Source organism: Nelusetta ayraudi, unplaced genomic scaffold (genome assembly GCF_046127955.1).
Source record: "Nelusetta ayraudi isolate G7.1 ecotype Tasmania unplaced genomic scaffold, CSIRO-AGI_Nayr_v1 ptg000006l, whole genome shotgun sequence".
Lineage (NCBI taxonomy): Eukaryota > Metazoa > Chordata > Actinopteri > Tetraodontiformes > Monacanthidae > Nelusetta > Nelusetta ayraudi.
Window position 1 is genome coordinate 7,611,089 of NW_027466056.1, and position 25,871 is coordinate 7,636,959.

The 25,871-nt window shown below is 47.0% G+C and overlaps 1 protein-coding gene across 1 annotated transcript in view; it reads right to left on the reverse strand.

Annotated features, from left to right (window-relative positions):
- Nucleotides 1–25,871, reverse strand: part of LOC142882865 (beta-1,3-galactosyltransferase 1-like) — a 97,669-nt gene that overhangs the window by 34,419 nt on the left and 37,379 nt on the right. Inside the window, exon 2 of the mRNA XM_076017571.1 lies at nucleotides 15,754–15,811. The gene's annotated coding sequence lies outside the window, so the exon portion shown is untranslated. The remainder of the gene's footprint in view (nucleotides 1–15,753; nucleotides 15,812–25,871) is intronic.

Genomic DNA, 25,871 nt, shown 5'->3' on the forward strand with positions numbered 1-25,871 from the left:
GGTGGAATCGCTCCTCGCTCGCGTGTCACGCTTCCAGCACGTGGGTGAGAGACGCTGTGCGTTACGTGTAAATAGAATGCAAAGAAGAAGGGAAAAGAGAAAAGATGCCTGCAGCCGAATAAGGCTGCTAACTTTTTTCTTTCTCTCCTTCCTACAGAAAAGCTGGCTGTGGAAGTACAAATGGCAAAACAAAGAGCGGCTGTGTAGGTGTGCGCGGGTGGGCGTCAAGTTGCACTTTGCGCCAACTGTTCGCCGACGATGCCCCGCTGTGCGGGACAAAACGCTGTGGCAATTAGCGAGCCGAGGACGTAAACTCCGACGTTCGCGTTCGGCTCGGGACAATTCATGCCAGGCTCAGCGGACGCTGAGTTCGTGCCCCTCTCACCGATGAATCAGTTGAATGTTTTTGAGCTGTGAGCGTTTGACCCTGAGGTGTCTTCGCCGCTGCACTTTTGAATGGCAGCACCGCATCCAAGCATTGGGGTGAAATGTAAGGGAAAAATTGAACAAAGCTTGTCTCACAGACAAAGGGAAAGGTCCCGATGTCTCACAGTTACCTTTGCGGAAGTGCAGAGTAACACAATAGCAATGTTGGAAGGACTCGCCCCGTCTTTTCTCTGCGACTGGGTGCAGACGATTTTTAGTTTTTCATGCGGATAACTGAAAAAAAGTGATGAAGACAATCCCTCCGACTTAGCCACCTAAAACGTGCTTAAAAAAAACAAAACAAAGGCTGCTATTGTCTATTGTCCTCATCAGCAGCTGTGGGTTTGCTGTTCACAGCTTTTCCAGCCTGGAACGAAGATATGGACGGATCCACTTTTATGCAGTTCCATTGCACGCACCCTAATACGGCTTCCAGATTCAAGCAATGGCGCGATGATGCGGAAGAATCACAAACGTCAGCACCCTCACTTCAGTCATTCGCAGTCTAGCACTAACGATGACGTGAGGTATGAATTGATGACACGGATTGGGGCCATCAGTACGGTATCAGGAGGGTTATGATCCCTCCTGATACCGAGATATATATTCTTCTACCCAGATGTATATTTACCTGCAGTGACTCCATAGATCTTTCGGCCAATTTGCGCTGACCTGAGTCACAGACAGATTTCTGCTGCTCATTTGAACCGCCTCTAATGCGTTCCCTACCATTCCATAATCATGCTCACGCCCCCCCAGCCCCCACCCGACCCCCCACGTTTCAACCATCCGCCTCTGCGCTCTGTCCGTTGTCTTGCCGGCCTTTTGAAGTTCTAAAAACCAATTTCCCCTCCCGGTTAATAATTCCTGCCCTGCTGCCGTGTTTGATGTACCAACAAGGACAACAGTAAGTGTTTCCGTGGCCTTGAAAATCTCAGCGCTGCGTTTGTCAAGTGTTGCCCGCACATTTTTCCGGGTTTTTTTTTCGTTTTGTTTCTTGCTTATTCGTGCTTATAGCTCTTTGGCTTTGCTTGCTGGCTCATTTAGCAGGGTTAAAAGTGTGGCAAGCCTCTCTGCCTAACATGTGTTTGTCGAGGGGAGAAATAAAAAAAAAAAAAAACTCCCATAAAGATAATTCTCATACTTTTTTTTTGCTGCTTTTGTAAAAGCACTCCCTGTTCTTTGGCATCAATCTGCCAGAGGGCTGTGGATTGTGAGCAGATGGAAAGCCCTCGTTCCTGTGCTTTTTACATCTGATTTGCATGACATTGCTCCAACGTCGGCGTTTAATCACAGGCGCGTGGCACAAACGAGCAGACGGCGCCTCGCCACGCGCCAGGCGGACCCCGAACAGGCTGCATTAGCTTTCCCCGCCCAAGTCCTCGTCTTGCTCGTCTGACAAACTCGAACACGACGAGTGCCGCTGACGCGCCAATTCATTTTTTAGTTTATTTTCAAATTTTTGGACGCGGAGGACATTCGTCTCAGCTCAGTGCACAGTCTACGAGGCACGAACGCCTTTCAATTCCATCAGCCAATAGCAACGCCGTGTCCTCGGTTTGTTCGCCCCCCCCTCGTGTTACTTGCTGGAACCGTCCGTTCTTTTACCGCGTCATTTCAATACACCACTGTCTGCAGTTTGCAATAACCACCCTGTTACTCTACAACATTTTTCACTTAAACCTTGCACAGATTTTTTTTGCTGGTACTCTCACACCTCAGTTCATGTCTAGTTTATACACAGCATATAGTACTCTCTCTCTTACCTCTTGCTTTTATTGGCCGTTCAACGGTCGCATCTCCATGATACAGCCACGCGCAAAGTGATTTGATGAGAGGCGAGAAAGCATCTTTTTTTTGCAGCCAAAGCAGCAATGAAAGCCAAGCCGAAAGCTGCAAATTCCACAGGTTTGGAGCCAAAAGTACGTTGCGAGCGCCCGCTGACTCCGCCTCCTGGTCTGTCTCTCCCTAGTTGGCCTTCTATCGGAGGCAGGAGCAAGATTGGCAAATATCAAACAAGTCTGGCCTTTACGACTCGAGATTGGGGCGGTTCCGGCCTCGATAGGGGAACTGTAAAATAATCATGTTGACATCGCGCACTCCAGGAGTATTTGGACAAATAATTGTGTGCAGCCAAACCGCCCTGATTGTTGAGGGGTAGCAATTTGTGCCATGGGAGAAAAAATCAGGCTGGAAATCACCCGTACGTTCGTGTAAACGTCGAAAACTCTCGTTTTTGGAAATAATGAAGTCCCAGTCTGACCCTGCCTTGCAACCCGAGCAGGCTGTGAGGCACAGACAACCTCTCATAATAACAACAACAACGTCGGGCAACGGATTTGTGTTGCTGCTACTAAAGATGGTCAGTCTAAAATCTTTTCTTTAACCCTTCACTACAACAAGCAGCAAACAATAGTGGACAAGAACGCGGAAAAAACACATTGAAAGCGATTTGAAAACCTCCTGTTGCGCTAGGCTGACAGGGATAAAGAGCCAGAACACATAAATGAACAGAACGTCAGCAAACTTTAACTGGCACGACTACCACATCATGTAGTTTTGAGGCTTTGTAATGTTGGCCAGCAGGAGGGAACGGCAGTGACGCACCCAGGAAATACGCCGAAGGCTAGACCGCCCCGTGTGGTTACCGGGGAGGCGGGTTTTGGTTCGTCCTTCTCGGCCGGGTCCTTCGGAGAACGCTTCCTTCAGATGAAGGACGCTTCCTTCGAAGGATGCGGACCCTGAATTGAGACACAGCCAAGGTCTGGCAGATGCAGTGCAGCGTTTGCAGTCGTTGCCAGGATCTTTGCGTAAACGGGGATATATTTTTGAAGACGGCTTTGCGTAAAAAGACGTTTTTTTATTCGAGAGAGAGAGAGAGTTTTACGAAAATTATTGTTTTTTTTTAAAACTGCCGTATTCGTGTTTGATGCAACGCGTCAAAAGACACCTACGTGGGTCCTAAACAAATCATTCAGGACCCACCTTCCAGGCGAATCATCGAAGGTGAGCCAAAGTCATCTGGCACACTCCACCCCCCCGCCTCCATGACTCACCCCGCCCCTCGGTAAAACCGATTACTTTTGAAGCACTCATTAACACTCCTCTCGTGACCCCCCCCCCCCCCCCCCCCACACACACACACACACCACCACCACCACCACCTGAGAAAGAGCAGCACACGTTATGAAGATTGTGTCCGCTAGTGCCTGCTTTCAATCACAGGGGCGTCTCTTCGCAGATCATTTCCCCATCCGCACCGCCCAGGCTTGTTTTACTCCCTCCCCTCGTTTCATGCGCAATAACCTTTCAAAATGAAGGGGTCGCCGTCGCAAAAGACGCGACGCACGAGCCACATGTCAAATATGTAGAGGACGTTTTTAACAATGTTTACCAGGACAGCCTGAATGGGCCGTGCCGGATTGATTTTTTTTTAGTTCTGTTTTTACTGGGGAAATTTGGCAGGTTTGTGGACGGCACGGATCTGCACTGCTGAAGGCTGCCGTCCCTTTAAGGAAGTGTAATAAGAACCGAGGGGGCGTAAATTATGCTCAAGCAGTGAATGGCTTCTGTTCCTGAGAGGTTGATGACATGGATGTGAGACAAACAGACTTAACTTTTAGAGAGATTTAAAGATCCAGTGCGTATTATTTGGCTCAACTTATGATTTTTACATTGGTAAAAACGTAATATTCGACCCAAAAATATATGAATGAAAGTGTATAATTGCAGAACAATAAAAGTAATTTGGTTTTCTTATCCTTAGAATGGTTCGCATATATATATATACATATGTATATACATATATATATGCACACACACATACATACTGTACATACGTATATACATATATACATAAAATCGACATTTAGCAAGCGTCTTGCTCTCAGTTAGCTGCAATCCTTTTAAGGAAGCTTGGAAAATGACAATCCAGCCCATCTTGAATTAATCCCGATGATCCCACATTCTAATGCACAATCCCACCGGTCCTCAATAAACACATCCATCCACTCAGCAGCCAACAGTTTTTCCTGGGAAAAACGTTCATTTTCCCTTTAAGTTGTGTACATTCCGGAGTGCTCTGGCGACTCAGCATTAAGTGGCCACTGCTGCCGCCACAGCCATCCATTTCCCCATGAAGTAGTGTGCCGTTAGCCTCGTTCCATCCAATTAACAGGAGGGCGGAGGCGAGCCGGTGACAAAATAGGATGAATGAGTGTGCATGGATTTGTTTTTTCTATTCTCCTAATTTACATGAGCCATTCATCAACAATAAACTAAAGGCGTCCAATTTCTAAGTCCGCCAGGATCAAACCCCATAAATACGAGGAGGTCTCACAGTGCATCCTGGTAAATAATTAGTGACATTATTATTTAAAGAAGAGTGACGGAGGGCAATCAATGCATTTTTCAGGGGAAGGTTAGATAGTTGGGTCCGTTTTCTTGAAGCATGTGATTTCCTCATCACAATCTAGAAATATGTCACATATCTGCATTGTGTGATTTGAAGCACATCAGCCATCAAAACTGAAGTTGATGGTCTCTCAAAACCCATTTGTATGTTTTTGCGTGTACCAGGATATTTATTCTGAATATTGTAAAATGGCAAACTGTAATTAAAGCTTTTGCTTATCTGGTTGCAATCAACACAAAGCAACAAACGATGCATTTCCTCTCAGATTCAGTTGGAGTTTATCAGCTGTTTACAAGTACAGATAAGATTTGGAACGCCAGCGTGTTGCTCTATTGAGATGAGCAGTGGGAGGTAGATGGATGCTGCTCCAGGCCTCCCGTGCAGGTATCGATTGCGCTAAAGGTTAAAGTCAAAGTTGCGCTGATAAAAAAAGATAAATAAAAGGAGGGAGGGGGAGAAAATGCCACTTTCCCACAATAAAGGCCCCCAGACAGGGCATCGACGCAACACGGATGCGAAACAGATGCAAAGGCCAAACATGAGAGAGGAAGGAAACAAATAGCGAAGCAACCTGCTCTGCACTCCTTGCGCGCTTTGACATGGAGTTCTAACCTTGAGCTAACCACGGAAACATCCGCCTGCCGCGGGGCCAGAGTGAGGAACAGCACAAAGCAAAAAAAACTAAAATAAAAAAAGTAATGGAACACACAAATATCCTCGCACTGTAGCTGTATTTGAAAACACCCTGCTGCGAACCGCCCTGTTCCCTTTGAAAGAAAAAAAGCTAATATTCCAAATCTCCCTCATCTTTTTAATCTCAGGATGTACTGGATGACATGATGACACGGGGGACACAGCAGGCTCTCGACGCCACACAGCAAAATCTCAGCTAATAGACGAGTGCTTCGCGCTGTGTCAGGCAGCGTTCTGTTGTGCTCTGGCGGCGTTCCTTCCTGTCTTTGCAATTTTATTGTCAAGTTTTGCGGTAGAAGGTTTCATTTTTAAGGGAAAGCGTGAATTGTAGTTTAAAGTCAGGGTCGGGTGGGGACAAAACAACAGGAAATTAATGGAAGCCTATGAAAAATCCTCATACGGACGGCTTTTTGTGCTTGCGCGCTGTAAAGTGAAAGGCCTCCTGAAGGGAAGCCGCCCACCGTCTGCACAGCCGTCCTCTGTCATGGACTCAAGTCAAGTGGAAAGTGCCGTTTGCCGAAAATGTCAAATTTTCATGTTTCCCGGCACTGAGCGCAGTTAGGACGGCGAGGCTGTGAAACCACCGGAGCACGGTGCGGACGTTAGGGCTGAGGACACCTGACAGCGACTTCCCGACATGGATTACGACAAAAAACGATATCGCTACCTGCACGTTGCGGAGGCGGCGGCAACAGAAGCCCTTTCTTGTCCTTCTGTGGTGACCTTGAAATGCAGCGTTTCAGCTGTTAACGCGAAGCCCTGACGATCCACAGTTGTCTGATCCGAGGTGTCGTAGAAAACAAATAATGACGAAAATCGCTCTCTACGGACTTGGCATCCATGACACACTGTACGAATGTGCAGTCAAATCCTCCATCGCGGCCGGCCCAGCTTCTCCCTGGGCTCTAAGCCCTTCCCGGCTCAAGAGTTTCTTTTGCCACTTCTAATATGGCAGCAGTGGCGCCGTGCGTTTCATCGCATCCCGAGGAAGACGAAGATCCTTTACCGGCGCCAGAGAGTTTACCTTGACTCTCAGCGAGTGATCAAACAGCCCAGCACTCACTCTTCACTCCCTCCCGGAGTCCTCCCCCCGATCATCCCCGGACCGACACCGACTGTGAGTAATGAGAGTTGGGGTCTGAGCCAAGTCTGTTTGGCTGTGTAATCTCTTTCATAATGCCCTCCGTCGCGGGCTCCGGGGGTCATAAATAAACAACACGGCGGTGCGGACGGCTGGGGGGCGGCATCAGAGGGAGGTAGGCAGGTTGTAAATTGGTCTCGCCCATAACGGGAGGCGGGGTGGGGCAGCGGGGACGCCACTGATGATTGAGTGGGTTGCTGAGTCCCCTTGGTGCGACTGCCGCAGACACCTTTTATTTTGAAAGGTATGATGGGTAGGGGAGGAGAATTGCGAAGTTGCCCACTGATTGGGTAAATGCGGCCAGACAGGCGGTGGGCTGGTGGACTGGAAAAACGAGTCCCCCCGCGGAGAGATGCACTCACGGTGCAAGTGCTGCGCCATCGGCTCAGCGTCGGCCCATCAGCCGCGGGCGTTTGCCAAGGCCGGGCAGGCGGCGCATTTGCAAAGGCGCCGCAAGGTTGTGCGCCCGTCGGAGGAAGGCAAGGGCGGCGGCAAGTGGACGGGAGGGTGGGAGGACAGTCGTCCCAGCGGGTGGGGGAGGAGGGGCAGACCCTGGGGACACGAGTCCTTGTTGAGACCTTGAACTGCCCAAACGCAATCGCCAAATAATACCTCGGTCTTTTCCCGGGGTACTGCCAGGTACGTTCACGCCGGCGTTCAAGCCCGGGACGGACTGTGACGCTGACAAATTAGTTTGATCGCTCGCTTAATTGAACATCTGTCTGTTTGTCGAGCGGCGGCCACACAATGCATCACACATGCAGACTCCCGGTCCGTAAGCTAATTTCATGCCGGACACGTCAGGAAGGTCCTCGGCTGGTGGGATGTCATGCTCGGGAGCGTGTGCCGCGAGCGCGGCTGTCCTCAACCAATTGCTGCGATTCGGATGCCGAGGAATTTTTAGGAATTAGCACCGGCAGTCTGAGTGCATTAAATGTGCAATTTATAAACCAATTAGCCCTTTAATCGCTTCGACAATCAACTTACAATCACTGACCACCAGAGGTCATATTAGCTGGAGCCTGCTCTGCATCCCGCGACCAATTGCGCTTGTATTTTAAATGCACACCTGATATTTTATTCTTATTTTCATTCGGAGCGTGACGGCTAAACAGGTTTACCAGAGGCGTCCATGCCACTGCAGCCTGCGGCTTTTTAAGATGAAATTGGCCCAGGAAGTGCTTCTTTTTTCATGGAATGCCGCTATGCCAGGAGCAAGCACTTGATATGCGTTGCGGCCCACTTTGAGCCGCCGGAGACGGCCACAAAGGCCGCACTCCCACGGATGGGAGTGGAGGGTTAGCCCGTGTGGCAGGGTGCTTCAGTCTAAAGGAGCAGGTTCTTTTTTTTTCTTTTTTTTGTCTTTCCCTTTTCGGGGGAGCGCCCTGCAAGTTTTACTCTTGTCTGCTCCGGTTCAGTGGCGGCGGCGGAACGGCGACAAATATCTGAAAATGGGATGTCAACGCGTTCAGAGGGAGAACGGACACTTGGCGGAGACGCACGCGGTGGACGCAGCAAGAGAAGAGGAACATCAGTTCAGCTTTGTCACTGCCGCTTCCATTTAAGCACTCCTTTGCCGCATTGCCGCTTTTCTTTATTTTCTTTGTGTGTGGGGGGGGGGGGTTATTTTTATTCATTGTCTCTGAATAAAAGGGGGAACATGAAAAATGGCGGAGAAGCCCGAGGCAAGTGTGATGAATGGCTTCAGAAAATCACCTTCCTTTTTAATGCACTTCTAATTCTACCTGGCACATTAGTGCAAATGTGACGCAGGGCCAAAACAGCCCCCTGTTGAAGTGTGCTGTGAATGCATAGTGGTGGCGGTCCGGTCCGGTAATCCTCGCGCAATGCAAATGCAGCCAAGGAAATTCTGCTGCTGACTTGTTGGAGAAGAAAGCTAGACAGAGGGGTCGGGGGTTTTGGCGGAAGCCTCAACGTACACACACTTGAGCTCACGTCGAACATCAAACGCCACTGTTCAAAGGGAGTGTTTGTGTGTGTGTGTGTGTGTGTGTGTGTGTGTGTGTGTGTGTGTGTGTGTGTGTGCGCCTACATGAAACATTTCAGAAACATGTGAGGGACAGGGGCTAAATGTTTGAAGGAAGCAGAAGGAGCCAGGCCAGAAGGGGAACGAACCACCAGAGGTAAACGTGCAAGGCATGAAAAATGAATCTTCTCCCCTTTCATTTCAAATTGTGGAATATAGAAATTGAAGTGGGGGGGGGGGGGGGGGGGGGGGTGACGGAGGAAGGGTGGGGAGCGGTGACGGGCTTCTAATTAGTCGCGTCGCTGTCATCTGTCGTCGTTGCCACCCTTGAAACATCAACTGACGGCTTCGCAGCCTCGTGGTTCTTGTTCTCCCTATGTCGAAAACAGTAAATCTTCTTATCTCTGCTGAGTTGGGTGTGGGGACGGATGATCGGGATGAGAGGCTATTACACTGTCCCAAATAAAATGGGTCTGGCAGACGAGACAGGGCTGAGAGAAACGATAACGATCTACCGACACACACGGTAAATACAATAATCTGCTGGATGCAAGTATGTCTAAACCGCGCTGGCGGTTGTAGCTGAGCTGCCGCCGTCTTCCTCCAAAGCAGGCGCAGCTCCTTTTAAATAAGGGCTTGGCAGCTGGAGCTGGAGCTGGAGCTGGCGGCCGACCGCTTGCTCGCTCGCTCCGTGCGAGGACGTGTCAGCCAAAAACTTTAAATTAGAGGCGGAGTGAAATACAACGTGGCTCCACTCCAGCGATTTTCCAAAACAAAAGCAGCTTGCGACCTTCGCTTTGAACGGAACGTTCATTTGTCAAGTGATGCTTCGGCTGGCGGGGTGGCGGGGGGGGCGGGGCGGCGGGGGGGGCACTCTGCACAAGTAGTTGTGTTTTTTACCGCTAGGCTGACAACATTCACAACAGGGGCTTTTAAACGAGGCTTTTAAACGGTTCAAAGTGAAGACAACCTGATGTGCAATTTAAGCTAAGGGAAGCAACTATACTGTGATGCCTAGCAGGGGAAAATCGCTAGGGGTCACGTGGCAAACCGGAAACTGTTAGATTTGACCCCGCAAGCTAAAGACGGACATCAGCTCCGTGCAGATCAGCGGCGCCGTCGAGACCCATCGACTGGTCTCATTAAACTCCTTTTGATTTGCTGTTGTGCTGCAGCATTTACCAGAAGAGATGCGCAAAGACAGCCATCCGCGTCGCGTGACCTTTGATCTCTGAGATCGATCGCGCCGACCTCCGACAGACGGCACTTTTAATCGCTCGCCCCGGAGACGGCTCTTCGGCGCCTTATCAGGCGAAGGCGGTAAGATGCCGCAGTACCAGGAGCGCCGGAGAAGAGCTCCAGGAGGGAGAGGCCACGAGGAGCCGTTCGGTTGCGGCTAATGCGATTAGCACGGGCGATAATGGCAGTTTTAATAAAACATGTCGCGCCTCAGCTCGGAGCTGAAACCTGCTCAAAGACCGAAACCCCCTCAAGCGAGAGTAAGGACATTATTGTGAACGAGAGGAAGTCGTTTCCAAATGATGCATGATGAATGAGGTATTCTTCTTAACGCGCACTGAAAGGCTATAACTTACCAAGGTTTAGGCCTCGTGCCTTTATACGGTGCTCTTTGTTAGATGGATACAAGGCATACAATAAGTCCAAACATTTAACAATTATTAAAAAAATACCAAACTGATAAAAGAAGACACATTTTTACACATCATCAACGCGAAATGCTGTGCGTAACACCACGAGAATGGCACGGAGGTTTGAGTTTTTCGTTGTTCTGCACTTTTTGACACCGAGCTAAAAATACTTGCACGGCCACCCCCGCAGACCGCGTCGATGAAGACACACCGCAAAAAGCACGAGACGCTGAAAAAAAAAAAAAAAAAAAAAAAAAAAAAATAGAGCTACGCTGCCTCTACATTGTCAAACTAAGAGAACATACAGTTTTATTTTGCCCGAGAAATCAGCAATAGATGAAGTGCCGCTGCCTCAGCGCTTACGGTTCGCTCGGCGTCTCCGGGGCAACTTCATCATTTAAGACTTAATCAGAATATAATGTTTGCACGGCCCGCCTGACCTGCTTGACACCGGCTAGCGGTCGATATGTATTAAGGTGAGGCGGCGAGCGTTGCGCGGCCGGGGTCGCGTCGGAGTGACTGGCAGTTTCGCTGATGCTATCTGAGCGACCGTGACCCTTCGCGCGACCCCCGCTACCGATGGGTTAAAAGGAAATGCGATTTGCATTTACCAAGTTGACCCCTCCGGCACAGCGCTCTCCTAGCCCCACTTCGGATTGGTCGATGGCAGATGTGATCTGAAATCTGTCCCCGGTGTCAATGAGGGGAATGGAACAGCCTTTCTGACCTCGGAGAGCTCACCGGGACCGCAAAACGACGCCAGAGCCCGCAAGAACTTCCTCCGGCTTTCTCAAAGTGTGGCCCGCGGTGTGTATTCTTTGTATTACGGATATTCTAGGTGATCTCACTAGACCAGCTCAGTGGTCTAGTGGTAGAGTGACCGCCCTGAGACTGGTAGATTGTTGGTTTAATCCCCAGCTGGGTCATACTGAAGACTGTAAAAATGGTCCCCATTGCCTCCCTGCTTGGCACTCAGTATTCAGGGTTGGATGTGACAATCACTGGGCGCTTAACTTTAATTGCTCGAGCGCTTCTGATTGAAAAGCCAAGTATTCAAAGATGTTTTTAAATCAAAAGAAAACTAATACATATTAAGAGGGCCTTTGAATTAAGTAATGTGAGAACCAATGTTAAGTATAAAAGTGTTTCTTTTTTGAGAGTAAATTTGTGGAATGGGCTCAGTGATGAATTGAAAGAGTGTAGATCTCTATTGAGTTAAAAAAAAAAAAAAAAAAAAAGCCAAAATATTTCATGATTATAATGAACAATTATTGAAATGTGACTTAATTAAGAAGAATAATTTACAGCATATTTTGTGTTGTTGTGTTTTTATGTTCTTTGTATTACTGATATTGAGTAATCTCATGGATTGTACAGGAGAGGGAAAAATAAGCCTCCGCTTCAACTTACTCCATTTGTCATCTACAGAGTTTGCCTGTTTGTTTTTTTTGTGAGAGAACATATCGTGCACATTTTTGTCAGCTGATTGCACACAATTTCAGCTTTGTGAAATGAAATCATTCATTCATTCATTCATTTAAGCATCATCTCCATCCGTCCCCGCTGCCATGTTTGGGAAAGCCAGTGCGAGTCTCCCCCCGTCCCACAAAAAAGACTTGACAGCTTCGTCCTCCCATAGAACTTCCTGTAACCGAGGGAAGCTTCAGAGGCTGAACGTGATCCACTCTCCTAACACTTTTGACAGCTTTAAGGGATGCGCACAGACACACACACACACACTTCCTCTCCCCGCTCACGAAGCCCTGCAGCTCCCCACTGCGCCAGAGCACATTTCACCCCCCACACCCCGCCCCACCCCACCCTCCCCGGGCCTCCACCGAGGCCGCCGCCGTTTCAAGGTTTTACGTTCCTAAAGACCCGCAATGATTCAAGGGAGACCAGCGATCAGTAAAAATCGACTAATGAGTTACGACCGTCGTGTGACAGCGTCGCCTTTAATCTGATCGACTCCTTTAATCTGATCGAAACCGGGCGTATCAAGCCGCAGCGTCGCCGCGTGGTCGACGGTCGAGGAGGAGAAAAAAAGATGGCGAGATCTGTCTTCAGACGTGACGAAGAGACCGCCGAGGTGTCTTTGATGAACAACCACGACGACGGCTATGCAAATGCGGCAGGCCTACGGCAGGATCTGGGATGCTGCGCCGTTCAATTAAGATGAGGTTCGCGCCGGGTGAGCAAGCATCCCGCCACAATTAGTGAAATTTCAGACCGGTTTAACAGCCAGCATGATGACGAAATCAGGAGTAATATCGCAGGTTCGGTTGGAGAGGTGGGGCACCGCGAAAATAAAAAAAAACACTTCATATTTAGGGAGTCTTTTTAAACCGTCTTACATCTCAAAGCCGGAGCTGAGCCGAGCGGTGCCGAATCGTTCACGCTGGGCCTTGCGAAACGGGAAGGCAAAAAACTGACTTGACAAAGACGTGTTTAAACAATCAAAAAAGTGTCTTTACACAGGAAGTTGTGAACGTTAGCATGTCTCTTATAGACCGATGAGCCCCAGAGAGCCGCCTGTGGACGTACTTCACAGCTTTATCTACATAATTTCTAATTCAGCAAGCAAACACGAGAAGGAGAGAGAAGAGAAAATATGTGTGCGCGTGAGTGTGTGTGAGTATCCTCCGATACAATCTCCAGAGGCAATTAAATATTTTAAAAGGAGGGAATTTCATAAATGAAATAGATGAGATGTTCAAGCGCTGCAGCCTTAACATCAACTACTTCGAGTATTTGTACGGGTATTCACAAAGAATTCCCCGGTGCCAACTCCCGGAATCGCAGTTTTTCGCGGTTCAAAGAGAGTTGAGCTGAATCTTTGATACGGGCTGTTGGTCCCCGAGGGTCCGTCCACAGGCTCCGTCCACACGCTCCGCCCTTTTCCGCCAACTTTCCCACCGCGAGGCTGCCCTCGGATCGCCGCCGCGTCACCTCAGCGTGATTTGGATGCAACTCCGGTGCAACTCTGATTTTTTTTGGTGGCAGCGATAAGGGCTGCAACCAGATGGGTTGGCCCCCACCCTTTGGTGCAAACCTCTCCCACGGCAATTAAAAATGACATTAGGCTTAAAAGCGGTCTCTGAGGCGAGAAAATGCAAATTGTATGCAGATGAGCGCCGTGATTTATGGATTCATTTGGCTCCAGCGGGGCAGCCTCCCACCTCCGGATGAGACGGAAACTGTGACATCACAAACTGCCCTCAGAGCGAGAAAAAGGGACATTTAGCCAAATCTGCGCGATTAGCTGAGCCCACCCCAACACCTCTTTTAAAGTGAATCCTCTGTTATGGGGGTTTAGCTTCTTGGTGAAGAAATATCAACCTGTCGAGCACCAATATGATTTTTGCATACATGCAGGACCGTGCAAAAGTTTGGGGTCACCGACTCATTTTTGCATTGAACTCCATTATAACCAACTTCATGAAATAATTTAGAGAAATGTTCTGAGATCATTGCTAGTGCAGGAAAACCAGTCAGGATGTGCTAAACAGCTTTGACAGTTGTTACCTAGAATGTCTAATTCAATATATATATATATATATATATATATATATATATATATATGTATATATACATATACATAAACATTGTTAAAACACAGCTTTAATTTAAAATCACACTTAGTTGTGTGTGCTAATCATGGATTATATTTTATGCTCTTTATAACAGCATACTTTCAGTGTGATCACAGAATTTTGCGCACATGGAATTATCTCAATCACATTTAATTAGGACTTAGCACTGGAAATGGATTCCATCAAACACTAAAATGTTCTCCTGTACTTGTGATGCACATCTTGCCTGACAGTGCACTCATGATGATCGCAGATCATCAAAATGGAGTCCAATGCAGAAATTTGTCTGAATTTGAACTGTAAACTCTGTCAGCGTGATAGTCGGAAACACGGCGCAACACACGGTTTGCTGTGAGCATAAAATGGGAGAAAAAGGATGTTTTTCCTAAAATTCACGGTGCTATAAACTATTGGGATTTACAGAGAAATAAATGATAAAGAAATCTTCTGACAGGGTCAATAACATGTGCTGACTGGGAGCCATGAACAAGCTGTGGAGAAGTGACACATCATCGATGTGGAAAAAATGACATTTTCCGAGGTCGAGCCGAAAGACACCTGAGGACAATAAAAGCCCGTTCCGGCAGATCTGAGCACGTGCGGCAGGCAGCGGTGCGTCACCGATCGCTTACGTGCGCTCGCACTTTCCGCCGCACCTCGGAAATACACGCATTTCCTCCCCTGCGATTCCGAAGCTAACGGCCGCTCGGAGAAGAGGTGACTTCATGGAGCGGAGCTATTACGACCTCTTGGATAGTGTTGCAAAAAAATAAATGAGGCCATGATTTATTGTATATGACAAGAAATGCCACAGTAGATCTAACTGTACTCTGTGTAAGGAAGTGATAATAAATCAGTCTGATTAGCATGTGTAGAACCCTAAACATTCTTGTTGAGATTTTAGACTTCTAAAATATGACCGAGTGGGGAGTCGGAGCCGCAGCAGATGGATGGAGTGTATTGGTGAGCCACCTCATAGGAGACAAAATATATCATGGGGTCAGTAGAAAACATGTTGCTTTAATGTCTATTGAAAATGAATAAAAGTATTACAACAAAATATCCATCTTTGATGGCCCACTGTGCTTAGCTCTTTCTTGAAATGACTATGATAACGCTGAAAAAATGGATGAAATACAGCTATTTCATAACTTACTTACTATTAATATAATTTCTTCAAGTTCGGCAGGACAGATTAAAAAGCTTAAATTAATTAGCCCATGCCTGTTTAAGGATGTCATTGGTCAGCCAGGTGGGGTTTTTGCTGAGGTCCCAGTGACCTTTGTGACATCGCAGGCCTGCACTGTGACAGTTGGGAGGCAAACCTCCCACTCACAAAAACACGTTTCAAGCCTGTTCTTGCCCAATGTGGGAGCGAATGCATTCACTTTGACTGCGGTGACGAACCCCCCCTGTTGAAGCCATGCGTGAAACGTATCGGGGACATACGGCGTATGTTTACTGCGCCGCACTGATGGAGGGGTTGTGAAAGGAGCTGACATGACACGGGGGGGAGGGGACGGGGGACGGCGTGTTTTCCCTTCAATAATTAATTTAGTAATTCCCTTTGATGACAAAAGGGGAAGTGGGAAGACGTTCAAGGCACGCGAGGGGCGACAAAGCCCTCGGCTTTGATTAAGCAGCGACTCGGAAGCGGCGTACCTCAGAGGCGGCGCCGGCTTCCATTTAAGTTCTCGGCCTGCTGTTTTTTTTTTAGGCGTTAACTCTGTGAAATGCAGGCCTCGGCTGCGTCTGCCCAGCGTAAGAGGGCCATTTCAGAACCAGAAATGCCCTGCATCCCCGACTGAGCAACTATTTGAGAAGCTGGGGGTCACTGTAGCGTACCCTACCTGGCACAGCTCGCTCCTGCCCCGCGGCGAGATGAGCTCCTCTCTCTTCATGTGATCTCTGCGGGGGGGGAAAAAACAGAACAGAGAAGGACAGAGGACAGTTAGAAAAAAAAGGCCATTTCAGAACAAGGCGCATCAAAAAAACAGAGGAGGCGAGATGGGCCTCGGGCCTCGGTTCTGCTGGCCGACGGCGCAATAATCGAACGAAATGAACGCGCTGCGATACGGAGGCTGTCGTCTATATTTAGATCGGCCCAAGTCAGATAGCCGGCCAATAAATCAGACTCGCCGGGCAAAACTGCATAAAGGGCCCAACGTGGGCGGAGATCGATCCTGACACGGGCCGCGAGGCGAGTTTAAGAGTAATCAGGCCGATGGCTCATCAATATGCCGCGGCTATCGCGGAGTGTGGGCGGGGGGGTTGGTGGGGGGGGGGGGGGGGGCAGAGCAGCAGCAACAAACAGCGGGGGAGGGGAGGGTGAGCGGCGGAGGAATCCACTGATGTGCAACTTTATCATTCAAGTCTCACTCACGCCCCGGAAAAAGGTCAAATGGAATAATCCCCCACCCCCGCCCCCGCCCCCGCCCCCGCACCCTTCCATCCAGGCCAGTTTTCCACCTGATTAATACGCGGCGGCGGTGGCAGGCAGTGCCGCCGCCGCCGCCGCGCCCACGCAAAGCCTCCCTGTAAACATTTGGCAAGGGTGCTTGTTCACCTTGGGAGGAAGGTAATGAATGAACTGCGCACAACACATAATCATCAATAATAGAAGAATGTATCAGGGCCGGTGCTGCGGCTCAATTAGCGCGATGCCTCGTCGGGGGAGGGAGGGTTCACTCGCTGACTTTCAGGTCCGTGTTATGTATCACAACGCTACGCATTGTTTGCAAGCCTGGGTCACTCGGTGCAACTGTGAGTACTTCTAATTTACCAGTTTGATTGGGAGAACTCAGGAGGATGACGGACGGCAGTCTGGGGTGCGAACTGACGGGAGCTTTAGCTTTAGCTTGGTGTGCAGATCACTGTGTGATATTTCAGAAAGATAATGTAGACAGAGAAAAGTGTTGAAAAATGTCGATATAATAAATGTTGAAATATACATTGTGCGACTGTTTCCGATGTACTGTGCAGTCGCTGATTGGTGCCAATGATAACGCAACCTGTGAAAAAGGTCCTGAAGGAGGCTAAACGAGGACGTGCTCGGAGCCGATGTGTACAGTGTCTGGCAATCTAGTGGTGAATGGTTTGCATACAGCGCTAGCAGTAGCGGACTAAACCGCAGCATTCGCAATCTCCATGACGAGACTTAAACTTGCAGACTTATTTTTTAATTCATTGATTTATTCGTCTATTTAAGTCAGCCAGGCAGGCGCAGGCATTGGCCCAATGCCAGCCTCATCAAAAAGCCTAAAGCTGGCCCAATTAAAGAACGCAGTGGGCTTCACGAGTGAATCCGTGTGAGTGAGTCTGCTTCAGGCCAGTAGCAATGATTTATTTTTAAAAATCTAATAATAATTTCTCTTCTTTATCTTTTTCTTCCAATAACTCCAAGCACGCTGACAACAAATGTAATAATCAAATGACACTGTCCAACCAGCAGGCAAAGAGAGAAATTATGCCAGCCTTAAAATACATGAGCCAGGCAGTGAAACATAATATTGGGGGAAGTTGCAGTGAACAAATATTTGCAGTTTGTGCTCGACTTTAAAAGTATAATCTTTTATTACATTTCTTTGGTTTTCTTATCTTGGAAAAACAGGAGCAGAATCACAATGAGGATGTGAAGAGATAAAATGATGGTGATAGTTCTCAAAAAAAGTTGTCTCGTGGGCGCACATCTATTTATTTATATATATATATATATATATATATATATATATATATGTATATATGTATATATATATGTATATATATATATATATATATATATATATATATATATATATATATGTATATACATACACATCTTTGTCCACAAGAATTGTTTGCAAAACTACAATATTGGTTTTATTTTATTTTTTTTCTTGTGCAATGCAGTTCAAAAGTTCATGTATGGAAGTAATAAATGCAAGTTATAAAAATGGCAAAATGCCTCTGCAATGTTTCGTTACTCTGTTACAACAAAACCTCTTTGTCAAGTCGTGTATTTTGACATTTTCATTTTCTGTAAAGTAATGTCAAAATCTCGTCGGCCTCGTTCTCGCAAACCCAATATCATGTGTCATCACACCCCTAATATATACAGTATATTATTTTTTCCATCCATGTTTTTCTCATAAACATTTTCTCATAAACGCCAAAAACAAAACTTTTCTGCTTCTTGAGCAGCAGTTACAATATCACACACCCAGGCCTTATAAAGACGTATATGTTATTAATCATCGGATGTAATATTGTGTGTGTCAGTATGTTCCTGAGAGAGACAGTACAGTTGAGGCTGCATTATTACTTCAGAAATTTAATCATAAGGTACTTAAAAGAAAAAAAAAAACTCAGCAGGAATCGAAACTACATTGACCAAAGAGAACGCTAAGCTCAGGTGAGCAGGTGTGCCTCAACTATGCTGATGTCACGAGATGAAAAGGACTTTCATGGGTCTACTTTTGGATAGAAATGTCATTCATTTATTGTTATATTTAAAGATTAAATGTGCAATCTTTGGAGACTTCGAAGGAAAAACAGCAACATGGTTACATGGTTGAGCTTGCCAGTGACCTACAGTGGCCTGCATACCCAAACCTGGATACCTCGTCCACCTTCTTCTTTGTTGGTTCATTTGAAGACGCGAGTGTTCACCCTAATCACGAAACGCGCTGTCAGGCGGACTGGATTGTCCACACCAGGCTTCCTTAGAAATATGGCTGTGCTCGGAGCAAGGCCCTTGCGATATGTATATGCTTATATACATATACATATATATATACCGTATTTTCCGCACTATAGAGCGCACTGGATTATAAGGCGCACAGTCAATAAATGGTCTATTTTCTAATTTATGTAATATATAAGGCGCACCGAATTATAAGGCGCATTAAGCGAAACAAAAGAATCAGAGATAAGTCCGTCAGACTTTATTAACTGCGTTCACAGTAACTCTAAAACTTGTTTGTAACAAATAAAAAACAGAATGATACCGCTAGAAATATGTTACCAACGCGAGTTGAAATCCACCGGAGGTTCTCCACCACGGTTCGGAAGGTGTTCGATTACGTTCCATCAGCGCTTGATTCTACAGCACCGCCGGACTCCTGAACACTGTCTCACTTCATCTACGCGATCTTCATCTTCATCTTAGTGTATAAGAGGCTTATGTATTACTCCGCGATAGCCGTAATGCTGCGAGCGGTGCGGCTTTGTAATTTACCTAAGTTGTACTACGGTAAAACACTTTGACAAAGCGCCGTGTACCTCTCAAAATCGCTTCGACGTCAGCAAGCACAACCAGAATCAAGCCATATATAAGGCGCACTGTCGTTTTTTGAAAAAAATCAAGACTTTTAAGTGCGCCTTATAGTGCGGAAAATACGGTACATATGTATGTGAGTGAGTGTGTGTGTTTGTGTGTGTATGAGTGTGTGTGTGTGTGTGTGTGTGTGTGTGTACCGTTCTAAGGGTAGGAAAACCAAATTACTTTTAGGTACTGCAATTATGCACTTTTATTAATATATTTATGAGCTGAATATTAAGTTTTTACCAATATAATAATCATAAATCAAGCCACATATTACACACTGGACCTTTGAGAGCATTTAGGACCTGTTGCGGCAGCGACATTATACATCAGCAGGTGTCAAAGGAATAAGAAGGGTTCAAAAGACCCAAGCGATCTGAGAAAACAAATCCATTAGCAATGAGCTCTTAATTTCCCCCTCGACTTATCTTATCAGTGAATCAGCTAATTGTTTTAGATCCGTGATTACGGTTACTTTTTTTTCTTAAAGCGAGGAGACAGGCTAACGCAGCCGTCCACTGTTATCGGGCCATCACGTCGCGCCTGTCTGACTGGAGCCACGGAGAGCTGAGGGAGGAAAGAGGCCGCGTCGGGTCAAGGCAGCGCGCCGCCGCCGGCTTCCGCTAACAGGGCAGAGTGCAGTGCACGCTGGGTAATTGGGGAAGAAGTTCCCGGGGCCTCAGATTTGAGTGGCAGGTCTGGTCTGTGGGCTTCCTGCCCGCCGTCGCTGGGATACGTCGAGCTGTCAGCACGGCGACCAAGTAATCACTGCTTCCCATTATCAAGCTGCTAGCGCGCTAAGGCAGAGAGGGGGAGATGGAGCGGTAATAAAAGAAAAAAACCTTGCACAACCTCATCCGTGACTGTTGCGCATTTGCGAGGTAGGTTATTATACGGACGCATGGAAATACCTATTAGCTCGTCACAAGCATGCCTTCGGAGGCCATATGGCGCATTTTCAGCGCCGCATAGAAGCTAATCCAGACATTTTCCCTTCCTCACACCTCGTCGAGAAAACATGACTCATTTCAACATTAACATAATTTTCTGAGGTTGGAAGAGAAGGGGGGAGGGGGGATCATTTGGGGAATATATTGCGCACCACCCCCTGTCGCCGCGCTAATCAGCATAATATGAATTATTGCCGTCGTTACAGTGGGTGGCCGAGGAATAACAACGGGTCTTAATTATTCAACAATGGCGGGGTGGAGGGAAAATTAAAGGGGGAGCAAACGCACCTTTTGTTTCCGCTGCCAAAAATCATTAGAGTGCGTATCCCTCTGTATCCCCCCAGGGTGGAGGGTGTGTGTGTGTGTGTGTGTGTGTGGGCGGGGGCAGGACAAATCCTTGGAATGAGCGATGAGTTTGACTTTGCCTCACTCGCCAACATCGTTCTGAGATTGAAAATAATCCGAAATGCTGAACAGAAATGTTGTTGCACCGTATTTTTGGGGGTGCAGTGAAGCGACTGCATCGTTGTGTCGAGACGGCTGGATACAAGTCTTCAAGTTTTTTTTAAAAAAAGTTTTTACTCTCCTTAGTTAGTCCCAAAGGCTTCCATCAAATTTGGTAGCCTTCTGCTAAAATGTCTGGTTTTATTTTCCTGTTGAAACCTATCCCGTCTTCAATGTTCCACAGATTTGAAAGATGACAAAGCAAGAGGGTTGTCTTAGTTGGTCTAAGAGGGTGGGTCCACTACGCTAGCCTAGCCTAGCCAAGCCTAGCCTAGCCTGGCAGAGGTATCCCAGATTTGTTGTGCTTTTTGTTGCCTCACAAGTGGCTCATTTCCAGAGCAGCGTGTTTTAGCAAACGGAGTGAAAATCGCATCACTTGAGAGAGTTAAAGTTTGGATTTTTTCCAGTTCCCGGGGAGGACAGACCCATGCTGGAAACACATTGAATTTCTAAGAAGACGTTGCACAGTGACTTCTGACCTTTGTGAGACTTGTTGGTTCAGCTCACGCGTGAAAACAGAATCAAAATGTAGCGTTCGCCGGCTGCAGCGAGGAAAGGTGGTGCACTGTATGTCATTCGCGCGGGAACGTTTGCAAACTGGGGCGAAAGAAAGACAAATTAAAACGATAACAACGAGACGCCCAAGTCATCATCCAATCACTTTTTTCCCTTGTATTTTGAGGTTAGCATCGTAAAGTTTATCGGCGTCATTAGCATCGCGTCCATCAGTTCAACAATTCAATGATAATGAGCCGTACTTGAGGACTACACATCAAAGAAGATGCGGAGATGCTGTTTTTCTATTATGCTTGTGAAAAGCCTTCTCTAAAAAAAAAAAAAAAAGTAAAGCAAAGATTTGTTTATTTTCTGTGTGACCGTTGGCTTCAAAGACAAAGAGCAAACTCTGAACCGCCCCGTTAGTGAGCACTGGAATGCTGATAAACTTCCTGTTTGAAGGCAACAAAAGAATATGTACAACGCAATGTTTTTCATGATAGGCTGAAGCAGAAGCGGCACTGGGGTAATAATTCTTGGCAGGGCTGAACTCACCAGTGTTGATATTCCCAGGGAGATCAGGGGCTTTTAAGCCGAACGCACAGATTTTTCCAGTGCTGAGGGGTCCGACTGACCTTTCGCAAAGAGAGTTGCCAATCAAATTCCAGCCGGCGTTAATAGAAACATGGCGATTCGAGCTGGAGCCGTTTTCAGCGGTAAACGGCTGCCCTTCAAACAGAAAACGGGGAGCAAACAAGGGGAGTGAGTGCGGCTCGGGATGGACGAACATTCTATCAGGGAGGGAAAAAAAAAATACCAGGGACCAGATTTCATCAAGGTTTCACAGATCTTTCTTTTTTGCCTCTCGCCGGCGACTAACTAATCCTAATGGACGCGTCTGTCGCTGCGCTATCTCAACGTCCTATTGACGCGTTAAGAATCATTACCGCTGATGTAAATACTAACTGTTGCCGTTGCTGAATGGATGAAAATAATGCATACAGACTGTGAGATACCCACACAATCCTTTTTTGTTTGTAGCCAAAGTACTAAGGGTGTTTTCAAAAAATATCAATTTCCCTCTGGAAATACAAGATCAAGACAGACTGTGGTACGTTTATGCTTGACGGAGCAATCAAACCAAAACCACGATATTTGCACAGAGACTTTTTTTGGGGGGAAATTGTTGACAATCCGGGGATGAAAAATGCGCATTTGCTAATGAGCGTAATATTGGACCATTGAATAAACAAAATTGCAATCAACCACAAAGTATTGTACTGTCACAACACACAACTTACGGATACTCGTATAACTAATGGAACTAAAATAAATCACCTTTTGTCATTCTCACAAGAAATATCAGTTCAAATTCTGCAGGTACACTGAGAAATATTTGGAAATGTTTTAGGAAAAAGTATTTTTTTTCCCTGCTGCCCCATCACGCACAGCCGCCCGCATCTGCGGACTCTTTCACCCTCGCGGGCAGCTCGTCATCGAGACCATCCTCAGACGCCGTCAAGTCAGGAATTAGACGATGGCTGGTGACATTTTTATTTAAATAGAAACGGCCCACATCTAATTTAAAACGGCCCAGATCTTGATTAGCCTAATTAGGCACCTGGCGCAGACAACACAGAGCTTTGTGCTCTTTCCACGGGAGAGGGAAGCCTGTCTCGGAGATTTAACGTGACTGTAAGCTTTAAGTGGTTGACCTTTTCAAACCACATGGCATTATGAAAGCCCCTAATTAAGGGGTTCCATTAGAATCTAAGATTCAGTCAATTAGGTCCTCAAAGAGTTACAGCAGTTACCATCAAAAAATCTTTTTAAGGTAGCGTCTTGCGTAAAAGGAGGCTAGTGCTGATGTTCCAGGGTTATTCAACTTTTGATAAACACTGTGATTATCCCTTTCAAAAGACTAACTGCTCAGGTCGCAGCTACAACTACTAAGCGCCAAAGGGAAAAACGTACAGTCACAGTACCGTATGTTAGTAATTTCTGTGCTGGTCCATACAAATTGCCTGAAAGTGAGCTGAGTGAAATGTGTTATTTGTGCCCATCTGCGAGAGATCAGTTTGAAAAATGCCAATAATGCCTAGTTTGTCTGCAACTAAGTGGGGGTTTCTCTGAATAGTTATAAGATAAGTTCCATGAAAAATAAATTGCAACTAAGCGGGAACACAATTGTCCCAGATACACGTAGGACTTTCCCCCCCAACTTCCCTTATATCTTAAAGGTTAAGTGTGTAATATTTGGAGATTTTAAAAAAGAAACAGCAGCATCAGGTGGTTACATTTTAGATTGCAGCGCTCGTTCACTTATGTCCCTTTACGGACTCTTTCCAGAGTTTGCCAGTGAACTACAGTGTCCTGCAAGCACAAACCTGGATACCTTGTCCACCTTCTTTTTGTTGGCTTGTTTAAGGATGCAAATGTTCACCATGAATACAAAATGCGCTGTCAGACGGCCTGGATTGTCCATACAGGCTTCCTTAGAAGTATGGCGGTGCAAGATGGCAGCTAACTGGGAGCCAGACCCTGGCTCAATACATATGAGAACAGTTCTGCGGGTAGGAAAACCAATGTGATTAAGCTTTTATCAATATGAAAAATGATAAATTTAGCCAAATTTTACAGATTGGACATTCACATGACGTAAGAAAGAGATTGACACAAGAGACGGGCCAGACAAAGGCTTGCTAGAATATTCATAACACATCCACTTCAGGCTTAGAAATCACCTTATAATCCTTGGACACACAACAAAACCCACTCCGCCTGGTTTTCAATGCTACTGTTGCGTCATGCGGATTGGAGATAAAATCCAGTTGTCCTCCTTTTCTTTCCACTTCTATTGTCCTTCCTCCTACATCGGTGAGACAGTGGCAGCACTCGGGAGAGAGAAATAGGTCGCGCCTCCCCGGATCGCCTCTGCCACCACTGGGTTCCCATCGGGATCGCATTAAAACGAGCAAGACGCTCCTCACGCGCTGTATCGGCACGGAAGCCTGTCGTAGACACGCATTACCTTTTAACGGCGTTAAAAAGCCCCGTGGCCGTCGCCCCCGTCCTCACGGGACAGGACGGTTAACTAATGCGTGAGGTCGCGTTGGGAAATTACATGGTGGATGCGTTGATTTGCACCTGAGGTCAGTCAGTGTAATTGTGACGGCTGGGCGCAGCCTCCTCGTGTTCGCTCGAAATGAGCTCACAGCAGCCTGACTTATAGCGCGCTACGCACGAGGGATCAAACAAATCACGAATCCTCTACAATCCACCGGCAATGCGAGCAAACTTTTACGCCAAAATTAGACCAAATGTTGAGTTTTACCATTTCTAAAAAGGAAAAAACAAAAAGTGTTGTTTTTTTATTTTACCTACAAGTAATCCAAGCGAAATGTGTCATCACATTAAGCAATTAGGCCTCAAGCCCGTGCAATTAGGCTGAAAAACACCAACAATAACAAGGTCCCCCCAACAAACCAAAACTTTGACTTTTCCTGAACAATTCTAATATCTGACACGGATACAAATGAAAATCAACAACATTTAAATACCTGAAATGATCAAGTTTCGCTCGTCAGGTCAGATTTGTTTGTTTTCCAGGAAGAATTTTGCAGGTCCCACTTGTACTGCAATGTCTCTAGACCTTGACCTGCAGCTAAGGCTCCAAAATCCATTTTCCCCCAAATTGAGTTTTTTTTTTTTTTAGTTCTTTTTTATTTATTTATTTATTTTTACTTTCATCGATTTTCTTTTCAAGGATACACACCACCACAGTGGTAAAAGCACGGTGTTATTCCTTTCCACCACAACCATTGTGGTCACTGACAATATCAAAATGATTCCAATCAACAACAACAGAATGTTCGAATTTCAAAGTGTCACAAATGGCCGTACACAAAGAAATTTGTAAACCCCTCAACTCTGCATTGGAGAGCTGTGTTTTGCGGCAAGGTAGGAGGGCTCCCTCCAGACGACTTTGCTATAATGGTCCCCCACATGATGATGACGATTCCTTACAGCAGAAATCAAAAGGCCAGGCTCAGATAATAGGTCCTATATAATATCTATAATAATAAGCCGTCTTTCAGTGCGGCTTAAGAATGATGCAACTCTCCGTCCATCTCTTTTGCCCGGAGCACCAACAGGGTTATAGAAGCAGCATTTTCCAGGAACGGCAGAAGCAATATCGCAAATGACCTACAGCAAAGACGAGTGCACGGATATGAAGAGGGACACGTCGGCTCTCCTCCACAGCTCCGGCCTGCAAATTGTCACGGTCACCGAGCCTCCCTCTGTCAAAGGGAAGGAGAGACGAGCCCTCGACGGCCGCACCTTTGATCTCTTTGAGGCGGCCCTGCTCCTCCTCCTGTTCTCCCTCTCGCCGGCCGTCATCCTCCCGCTGGCAGCCGGCGAGCCGTCGAAAGTTTTTCGCAGGGGCTGCATCTGTCCGTTCTGTTCCCCCAGTTCCCCATCACGCGTCTCCGGGCTCTTTCATCCTCGCGCCCCAGCGCTTCGCCGGGGCTGGCTCGGGTCCCGGAAGGACCCGGCTGCCGCCGCCGCCGCCGAAGCCGCCGCCGCCGCCGCCGAAGCCGCCGCCAGCCACAAGCCAAGAAGCTCTCGCCCCGCAATTAATCAAAGCCAGCATTCGCGTTCAGAGCGCTGTCTGTCGGCCCATGTAGTCGGCTCGTCTGTCAGTGTTTCGGCTAAT